The 10,977-nt window shown below is 45.0% G+C and overlaps 1 long non-coding RNA gene across 2 annotated transcripts; it reads right to left on the bottom strand.

Moving 5' to 3' along the window:
* Positions 1–4,538: 4,538 nt before the first annotated feature.
* LOC133535647 (uncharacterized) lies at positions 4,539–9,204 on the bottom strand. 2 transcript variants are annotated; one of them, XR_009802271.1, is made up of 3 exons: positions 9,112–9,204; positions 5,595–5,692; positions 4,539–4,731 (listed from the first exon to the last, which is right to left on the bottom strand). It is a non-coding gene; the product is annotated as an uncharacterized LOC133535647 (long non-coding RNA). The 2 variants fall into 2 exon arrangements; XR_009802272.1 differs by lacking the exon at positions 9,112–9,204 and adding an exon at positions 8,975–9,000.
* Between the last annotated feature and the right edge of the window lie 1,773 nt (positions 9,205–10,977).

Below are 10,977 nucleotides of genomic sequence, written 5' to 3'. Positions count from 1 at the left end.
GGTTTTCCATCAAGCATGGATAGCTAGTTTAATGCATGCTTACCTTAGCTAAAGCTAAATATTACTCAAATCTCATCCACCTTAATAAAAACGATCCTAAATTTTTGTTTAGTACGGTAGCATCGCTAACCCAACAAGGGAATCCTTCCAGTAGCTCCACCCACTCGGCAGATGACTTTATGAAATTCTTTAATAAGAAAATTGAACTCAGAAAGGAGATTAAAGACAATGCGTCCCAGCTACAACTGGGTTCTTTTAACACAAATACGACTGTATATACGGCGGATACTGCCCTCCAAAATAGTTTCTCTCGTTTTGATGAAATAACATTAGAAGAATTGTTACAATGTGTAAACGAAATAAAACAAACAACATTTTACTTGACCCACTTCCTGGGAAACTTATCAAGGAGCTCTTTGTATTATTAGGTCCATCAGTGCTAAATATTATAAACTTATCACTTTTCTCTGGCACTGTTCCCCTAGCATTCAAAAAAGCGGTTGTTCATCCTCTCCTTAAAAGACCTAACCTCAATCCTGACCTCATGGTAAACTACCGACCGGTGTCTCACCTTCCCTTTATTTCAAAAATCCTCGAAAAAATTGTTGCAGATCAGCTAAATGAACACTTACCATCTAACAATCTATGTGAAACCTTTCAATTTGGTTTCAGGGCAAATCACTCTACGGAGACAGCTATGGCGTCACATTAGTGCCAAAAATCCAACCGCATAAAAACTGTTATCGCGCGCTGATTCTCCGCTTCATGCCTTTGTGCGAGCGCGTCGTCTTCGTTTTGGCATAACGCATAGACGGCCCCTCCTTTCTGATTGGTCAGGCGAAAAATGCTCAGGGCCAATCAGAAGTATAGCAGGGCGGGTCATCGTCAATATGTATCAACATTTACGGAGGAAGAATAAAAAAATGTCGGCTGAAAAAGAGGTAAGTTGAGGGACACAGTTATTTACATTATTGAACTGGTTTGGAGTGATTCTTAGGGTTTACTGACTTTTTACAAGAATGGAGGCTCCACTGCTGTCTTAGTTGAAAACCTTAAATGCACTGCACATGAGTTAATAAAAAAAGCACCTGGACTGTTAGCCATTCATGTGTTGTTTCGCTTGTTGCTTGTTGCTTGTTTAATTACTTTTCTTGTCATCATAGTCCTAATACTTGTCAAGTATCCCGTTTTGGCCGGAAACATCCTGTATTTTACACCTCTTTCCTAGCCTGACTTGCCAGCCCATCTCTTTTGCATTCTGTTCGGTTGCATTACGAAATTTGAATGTAAATGAAAAATGGTGTGGGTTGGCATTCCAGGCTACCTCTTTCCCGCCATATTAGCATTTTCCCTTAAATGTCATGTATTTTAATGTAGTAATAATTTAAATACAGGTTAAGAAAAAAAACATTTCTGTGCCTCTCTTTTTCATTAACATGTGAAAAAGAGAAAAGTGTCATATTGAACCTGTGGTATTTTGCATTAGCAAATCTAACAATAATTGTCTTTATGATAGAACCTAATTTGAAATAATATTACCAAGATTGAAGTAGTATATATAACCATTTGGATACAATATGGTTGGACGACTCAATACAATTTCGCTTTTTTTTTAAATCCAAAACTTCACAGATAAGCCTTATGATAGGGGTGTTGAAAATAAATCGATTCTGGGAGATATAGCAATATTCTCGTATCTATTCAAAATGCATCCATATCGATTTTTTTTTTTTTTTAATCTTTAATTATAATTTTTTTGTTATTTGGCCTAGGGAAATTGCTTAAGGTCCCACAGTGATGGCCGAGAGTGGATTTGAAACTGCAACCCTATATTGCCTTATACTTTAAAGGCCTCTTGAAACCCACTATTACCGACCACGCAGTCTGATAGTTTATCTATTAATGACGAAATATTAACATTGCAACACATGCCAATACGGCCGGTTTAGTTTACTAAATTACAATTTTAAATTTCCCATGGAGTTTCTTGTTGAAAACATCGCGGAATGATGACGCGGAATGATGACGCGTATGATGACGTGTGTGCTTGACGTCTCGGATTGGAGGGGACATATTAGCGCAGCACCACTTGCGGCTAAAAGTCGTCTCTTTTCATCGCGCAATTACACAGTATTCTGGACATCTGTGTTGCTGAATCTTTTGCAATTTGTTTAATTAATAATGGAGGAGTCAAAGTAGAAAGATGGAAGTGGGAAGCTCTAGCCTTTAGCCACACAAACACACAGTGTTTCCTTGTTTAAAATTCCCAAAGGTGAAGCTTTACTATGGATCAGAGCGTTCAAACGAACATGGTTCCCGACCACTTATCAACCGGCAGGTTTCGGTGGTAAAATGTGGTAAAAAGTCGCCTCTTACCGGAGATCAGCGGGGATCAGCGGAGCCTGCGCCGCCAATGCAGCTGCCGTGACTTCCCTCAGAGACTGGCGTCAAGACACCCGTGGACACGCCCCTCCGACTACCAGGTACTATTTAAATCAATAAAACACTAGCAACACAATAGAAAGATAAGGGATTTCCCAGAATTATCCTAGTAAATGTGTCTAAAAGAATATTTACTTTCTTTTTTTAAATTTTTTTTTTTCTAGTCCTTCGCTATCAATATCATCATCCACGAATCTTTCATCCTCGCTTAAAATAATGAGGAAATTGTCATTTTCTCACTCCGAATAGCTCTTGCTGCTGGAGGTTCCCATTATAAACAATGTGAGGATGTGAGGAGCCCTCACACCGGTGACGTCCTCGTCTGCTACTTCCGGTAAATGCAAGGCTTTTTTATTAGCGACCAAAAGTTGCGAACTTTATCGTCGATGTTCTCTACTAAATCCTTTCAGCCAAAATATGGCAATATCGCGAAATAATCAAGTATGACACATAGAATGGACCTGCTATGCCCGTTTAAATAAGAAAATCTCATTTCAGTAGGCCTTTAATATCGGGATATATCGCGATGTATTGTATCGTGACCTTTGTATATGAATCTCTTTGTAGTTTGAAGTGTTTAACTTTGTTTACCTTGTGTTTCTCTCATGGTATATTTTTGTCGTATTATATTCTTTTACAGATCCTTCTCAGCACTCTTAAAAAAAAAAACTCTGGGAAAAGGAGACAATCTTTTCCCCCCAGATATAAAAAAAGGGCACAGTACAAAATCTTTTTTGATGCAGTTTTACCTCGTGAATAAACATATTGAGAAGACTCCAAAAGCAGCAGACGAACTGCAACTGTTACCGGCAGGGATGGGACGGCGGACCATTAATGTAACAGAGGACGCAGACCAATTATGGGTAACGTTTAACATGCTATAGCATTAACATGTGTTCTCACTCACCTCCACCTCTCTCTCTCTCCTCAGTCCCTCTTCTTTGCTCTCTCTCTCTGTGTGAGCCAGTGGCGTCGCCAGACAGATTTCACTGGGGCACGTGCACCAGTGTTGATCTGCAGTACCCCAGTAAAAATTTCACCAGTAAAAAAAAAAAACGCTTCAGAGTTTTAAGTCTACATACCATAGACAACAGCGCACATACTACTTAGTATGGTAATTGATTGCTACTGTATTCACTCCACGTAACAATGAGCTCATGGCTAATTAATATGGTAATTTATTTACGGGCTTCACGGTGGCAGAGGGGTTAGTGCGTCTGCCTCACAATACGAAGGTCCTGCAGTCCTGGGTTCAAATCCAGGCTCGGGATCTTTCTGTGTGGAGTTTGCATGTTCTCCCCGTGAATGCGTGGGTTCCCTCCGGGTACTCCGGCTTCCTCCCACTTCCAAAGACATGCACCTGGGGATAGGTTGATTGGCAACACTAAATTAGCCCTAGTGTGTGAATGTGAGTGTGAATGTTGTCTGTCTATCTGTGTTGGCCCTGCGATGAGGTGGCGACTTGTCCAGGGTGTACCCCGCCTACCGCCCGATTGTAGCTGAGATAGGCGCCAGTGCCCCCCGCGACCCCAAAAAGGGAATAAGCGGTAGAAAATGGATGGATGGATGGATGGAATTTATTTACGTGTGGATGGAGACTTCAGTTGAGAGAGAGAGAGGGGATGCAAATCACTGCTGAGGTAGGTAACGTTAGCCAACAACAATTTGTTGATTATATTATTTTCATTTTGATTTGACTCACACTGTAACTCCTAGATGGATATCAGAAAGTTATTCGCCCGCAGCAGGGAAGAAGCAGCGAGGAATGAGAGATGTAAGTGAAGTCCTAGCTAGCTAGGCAACATCATTGTCTTAAGTTGATGCTAAGTTAGCTAATGTTATTCCTTGTATCAAAACAAACATATTCATTTGCTGCAAGGGAGTAGGTTTGATTTTGAGATTGGTGGGGACACAAAAGTGCTCCAAGGCAGCACTCTGAAAGTTTACTTCTTTTTTTTTTTTGACATTAGCAATCATAAATTCACGTCTTGCAGATGTTATAGGGTAAAGCAACTAAAATGAAAGCAAAGGACACAACTTCAAAGAGTTCTCATCTTTATTCTTTAGTGTAGGGCTGTAGTGCAACTGTGCATCATACTGTCATTTAACATAGCTTACTGTCCATCAACAACATCAGAAATACAATAATGCAATACAACATTGTAAATAAACATAAATGAACTGTAATAATCTCCAGCCTCTCCTTCTCTACTTCCTCCTGCCTCTCTCCCTCTATCTTATCTGGCCTCTCCTCCTCCATCTCCTCCAGCCTCTCTGCTGTCTTGTCACCTTACAAAAAAATATGTTGATGCATAACAGATACATTAGGGACAATGACCATAGAGCATGATGGTACAGTTACTGCCTGAGCAAAAAGGCTTTTACTAAATATGAATATTACTTAATATTAATTAATTATATTTTATAATTGTAAAATCACATGATCATCTAGTGAGGTTTTATTTTTATTTCCACCACAAAGTTTTGTTCATTGGTATATTCAAACCGGCTCACTTCTACACAAATACATGAAACTAAAAAATAATTTCAAAAATAAAACGGAAAGGTGAAATCCGGCGATCTGATTGACTATTAACCGTGGTTTAAATATTCTAAAGCCTTATCACAGCGCAGGCTATCACTCCGCCTCAGGCACACATGACTGGTATGAATGGAAGTTGTCATGTATCCATGACAACGGACTGTTGCAGTCCGTAGTAAAAGACAGCTGATGTTTTTACGATGTTAAAAAACGGGGACTGAAGTAGTTGAATTCACATGTTTAAGGTTAACTTTCACCTCCGGGGAGGATTAACAATGGTAGAGGGGACTGAGCATTGACTTTCACCTGAAAAAAAGCGGAAGAAAAGACGAGATGCAGCGCTAATTTGGAGCTAACGTCTGGATAGGTGGGACTATTTTTTCCACAGTGAGGCTATTTTATTGGATAATATGTATTTCTGGTTGAATAAAACTACATTAAATTGATTGAGTATTCATATTTCATATTGCCTTTATTGGTAACCGTTTTATAAAAACAATATATCACTCCAGTCCATGGTATATGCTCATTATAGCACTCTAAGGGGCGTGACTTGAGTGATATATTGTTTAATTATTCAATATTGCTCCTCTCTGAGGTGCTACCTTACCGTGGTAGAGGAGTTTGCGTGTCCCAATGATCCTAGGAGCTATGTTGTCTGGGGGCTTTCATGCCCCCTGGAAGAGGGTCTCCGAAGACAAACAGGTCCTAGGTGAGTGATCAGACAAAGAGCAGCTCAAAGACTTCTATGGAATTACAACAAAATGAACTCAGATTTCCCTCGCCCGGACGCGGGTCACCGGGGCCCCGCTCTGGAGCCAGGCCCGGAGTTGGGGCACGATGGTGAGCGCCTGGTGGCCGGGCCTGTCCCCATGGGGCCCGGCCGGGCACAGCCCGAAGAGGCAACGTGGGTCATCCCTCCAATGGGCTCACCACTCATAGGAGGGGCCATAGAGGTCGGGTGCATTGTGAGCTGGGCGGCAGCCGAAGGCAGGGCACTTGGTGGTCCGATCCTCGGCTACAGAAGCTAGCTCTTGGGACGTGGAACGTCACCTCACTGGGGGGGAAGGAGTCTGAGCTAGTCCGCGAGGTACAGAAGTTCCGGCTGGATATAGTCGGACTCACCTCGACGCACAGCAAGGGCTCTGGAACCAGTTCTCTCGAGAGGGACTGGACCCTCTTCCACTCTGGCGTTGCCGGCAGTGAAAGGCGACGGGCTGGGGTGGCAATTCTCGTTGCCCCCCGGCTCAAAGCCTGCACATTCGAGTTCAACCCAGTGGACGAGAGGGTAGCTTCCCTTCGCCTTTGGGTGGGGGGACGGGTCCTGACTGTTGTTTGTGCTTACGCACCAAACAGCAGTTCAGAATACCCACCCTTTTTGGGTACACTCGAGGGAGTACTGGAAAGTGCTCCCCCGGGTGATTCCCTTGTCCTACTGGGGGACTTCAACGCTCATGTTGGCAACGACAGTGAAACCTGGAGAGGCGTGATTGGGAAGAATGGTCGCCCGGATCTAAACCCGAGTGGTGTTTTGTCATTGGACTTTTGTTCTCGTCATGGATTGTCCATAACAAACACCATGTTCAAACATAAGGGTGTCCATATGTGCACTTGGCACCAGGACACCCTAGGCCGCAGTTCCATGATTGACTTTGTAGTTGTGTCATCGGATTTGCGGCCTTATGTTTTGGACACTCGGGTGAAGAGAGGGGCGGAGCTTTCTACCGATCACCACCTGGTGGTGAGTTGGCTGCGATGGTGGGGGAGGATGCCGGACAGACCTGGCAGGCTCAAACGCATTGTGAGGGTCTGCTGGGAACGTCTGGCAGAGTCTCCTGTCAGAGAGAGTTTCAATTCACACCTCCGGGAGAACTTTGAACATGTCACGAGGGAGGTGCGGGACATTGAGTCCGAGTGGGCCATGTTCCGAACCTCTATTGTCGAAGCCGCTGATTGGAGCTGTGGCCGCAAGGTTGTTGGTGCCTGTCGTGGCGGTAATCCCAGAACCCGTTGGTGGACACCAGCAGTGAGGGTTGCCGTCAAGCTGAAGAAGGAGTCCTATCGGGTTCTTTTGGCTCATAGGACTCCGGAGGCAGTGGACGGGTACCGACGGGCCAAGCGGTGTGCAGCTTTAGCGGTCGCGGAGGCAAAAACTCGAACATGGGAAGAGTTCGGGGAAGCCATGGAAAACGACTTCCGGACGGCTTCGAAGCGATTCTGGACCACCATACAACGCCTCAGGAAGAGGAAGCAGTGCACTATCAACACCGTGTATGGTGCGGATGGTGTTCTGCTGACTTCGACTGCGGATGTTGTGGATCGGTGGAGGAATACTTCGAAGACCTCCTCAATCCCACCAACACATCTTCCTTTGAGGAAGCGGTGCCTGGGGAATCTGTGGTGGACTCTCCTATTTCTGGGGCTGAGGTCGCTGAGGTAGTTAAAAAGCTCCTCGGCGGCAAGGCCCCGGGGGTGGATGAGATCCGCCCGGAGTTCCTTAAGGCTCTGGATGCTGTGGGGCTGTCTTGGTTGACAAGACTCTGCAGCATCGCGTGGACATCGGGGACGGTACCTCTGAATTGGCAGACCGGGGTGGTGGTCCCTCTCTTTAAGAAGGGGGACCGGAGGGTGTGTTCCAACTATCGTGGGATCACACTCCTCAGCCTTCCCGGTAAGGTTTATTCAGGTGTACTGGAGAGGAGGCTTCGCCGGATAGTCGAACCTGGGATTCAGGAGGAACAGTGTGGTTTTCGTCCTGGTCGTGGAACTGTGGACCAGCTCTATACTCTCGGCAGGGTTTTTGAGGGTGCATGGGAGTTTGCCCAACCAGTCTACATGTGCTTTGTGGACTTGGAGAAGGCATTCGACCGTGTCCCTCGGGAAGTCCTGTGGGGAGTGCTCAGAGAGTATGGGGTACCGGACTGTCTTATTGTGGCAGTCCGCTCCCTGTATGATCAGTGTCAGAGCTTGGTCCGCATTGCTGGCAGTAAGTCGGACACGTTTCCAGTGAGGGTTGGACTCCGCCAAGGCTGTCCTTTGTCACCGATTCTGTTCATAACTTTTATGGACAGAATTTCTAGGCGCAGCTAAGGCGTTGAGGGGATCCGGTTTGGTGGCCACGGGATTAGGTCTCTGCTTTTTGCAGATGATGTAGTCCTGATGGCTTCATCTGGCCGGGATCTTCAGCTCTCACTGGATCGGTTTGCAGCCGAGTGTGAAGCGACCGGAATGAGAATCAGCACCTCCAATTCCGAGTCCATGGTTCTCGCCCAGAAAAGGGTCGAGTGCCATCTCCGGGTTGGAGAGGAGACCCTGCCCCAAGTGGAGGAGTTCAAGTACCTAGGAGTCTTGTTCACAAGTGGGGGAAGAGTGGATCGTGAGATCGACAGGCGGATCGGTGCGGCGTCTTCAGTAATGCGGACGTTGTATCGATCCGTTGTGGTGAAGAAGGAGCTGAGCCGGAAGGCAAAGCTCTCAATTTACCGGTCGATCTACGTTCCCATCCTCACCTATGGTCATGAGCTTTGGGTCATGACCGAAAGGATAAGATCACGGGTACAAGCGGCCAAAATGAGTTTCCTCCGCCGGGTGGCGGGGCTCTCCCTTAGAGATAGGGTGAGAAGCTCTGCCATCCGGGAGGAGCTCAACGTAAAGCCGCTGCTCCTCCACATCGAGAGGAGCCAGATGAGGTGGTTCGGGCATCTGGTCAGGATGCCACCCGAACGCCTCCCTAGGGAGGTGTTTAGGGCACGTCCAGCTGGTAGGAGGCCACGGGGAAGACCCAGGACACGTTGGGAAGACTATGTCTCCCGGCTGGCCTGGGAACGCCTCGGGATCCCCCGGGAAGAGCTAGACGAAGTGGCTGGAGATAGGGAAGTCTGGGCTTCCCTGCTTAGGCTGCTGCCCCCGCGACCCGACCTCGGATAAGCGGAAGATGATGGATGGATATTCAATATTGTTCAGCCTCTATACACCCTTGAAGTCACTTACAGTTTGACTCCTGAAGAAGTCTCTTATATCCAGTTTTCTTTTCATTGACATCTTTCAAAACCTACAGCACACACGCACGCATACAGACACAAACACAATGTAAATAACACCACTGATACTAAAATCCATCTAGCTACCTCGTGCCAGGAACAACAAATGCCGAACATGTTGACAACTTGCACTGACAGTTGCACTGCCTCTCGGTAGGTCGCTAGCAACTAGCATGTAGGCTAGCTTTTACAAGCAGATGGAGTGACAGCGGGGACAGCCATTCACACACGTAAGTTAGCATAAAACCGGCAACCAATCAGGGAGCGATGTTTAGGTCAGAGGCGGGACTTCTAGCAGAGACTGACATTTAACCCTTTCTGTGCCATAATCATTGACTAAACATTACGGGCAGCGCTTGTATTGATAGTGACTACACAGCAGCGGCTGGATATTGGTAGCGACGTGTCCCTAGCGTCCCTACCCAATTCTACGCCCTTGATTTGCTGTACGAGCTGTCAGGGGAATTTCCAATGAACATGAAACATAATGTTGGTTATTGTCTGCTGGTTCTGCATCAATGATGATTTGGAGTAAGCATGTGTGAGTTGAGTGCTTCTCAAATGGTTTATCTTCAGGAAGAAAAACATTTTTCCATATACAGAAAAATAGCACAATAGACTTGTCTTGTTAATCGGTGTGACTTTGACTAAAATAATCTGGTTTTGTCACCAGAAAAATGGCTAAAGCTAAAGCATCTGGTTTTGTTTCCAGAAAAAATAGTAACATTTCTGTATTTGTTTTCAGAAAGATGGCTGAAAATATCGGGTTTTGTTGCCCCATTTCGATTTAAAAAAATATATTTCCATGTCTGTCCTGAGTCCTTCTCCAACTATTTAGTCGGTTTGCCTTTTGCTAAAATACTCACTAATAGTCACTAGAAAAATGACTAAAAACATCTGGTTTTGTTGCCACAATTTGATTTTTTTCACCCTAAACTTTTTTTTTTTTTTCATGCACACATCTGACTGCGACTCACTGAAAATGACACACTGTATCATTACTCTTTGCTGCAGCAGTCTAACGTTTTAACAGTCACCAATATGGTTAGTTAGCACTTTATATTCACGGGAGGAAATAAACAAACCGCCATTCTTTCTTTGGTCCAGGAACTTACTGCAGCGTTTATTCTGCGCATGCTCACATTACCATTTCAGTGCACGCAGGCACATGACGTCACTACGTAAGATATTCAACATGGCTTTGCTGTTTGTATTATTAAATGTGCTCAACACTCCCACTCAAAGACATGTTTATAGCTCTATATAATGGTCAACAAAAACAATATACATAACTCCAAAATAAAACATTTTGGCATACTGGCACTGTTAAAACTTCAAACTTATTTTCATTTGCCAGTTCACATCACTCTCCAAACAAATACCCCTTGAACTTCTCAAACTTAGCCTTTGTCACTGGCTTGGTAAAAACATCAGCTACCATGTTTGCAGTAGGGCAGTATTCTATAGAAATGTCCCCTTCTGTGTGTGCAGATCGTATAAAGTGATACTTTATATCTACGTGTTTGCTCCTCTGTCTGCATACTGGGTTCTTAGATAAAGCTATTGCCCCCTGGTTGTCTTCATATATCTTGACTGGTAGATGCTGATGACTACCATCTATTCCTTTAAGTAGTTGCACAAGGTACATACTCTCTTGAGTAGTGGCTGCTAATGCCATATACTCAGCTTCACAGGTGGAGAGTGCCACCGTTGGCTGTTTCCTGCTCTTCCATGATATAACTGTACCATTCTCAGTCAAGCTGAAACAATATCCAGTTGTGCTCCTCCTATCATTTGTATCAGCTGCCCAATCAGCATCACTATATCCCTCAAGCGTAAGTCCTTTTTCACATTTCTGAGAGTGTAGTTGTTGATCTATAGTACCTGTTAAGTACCTCAGTAGATGCTTTGCTGTAGCCCAATGCTGCTGCTTTGGTTCTGCTAGGTGTTGTG

The sequence above is a fragment of the Nerophis ophidion genome, linkage group LG16, assembly GCF_033978795.1.
Source record: "Nerophis ophidion isolate RoL-2023_Sa linkage group LG16, RoL_Noph_v1.0, whole genome shotgun sequence".
Classification (NCBI taxonomy): domain Eukaryota; kingdom Metazoa; phylum Chordata; class Actinopteri; order Syngnathiformes; family Syngnathidae; genus Nerophis; species Nerophis ophidion.
Note: the sequence above shows the minus strand (reverse complement) of the source record. Positions and strands in the feature narration are given on the sequence as shown.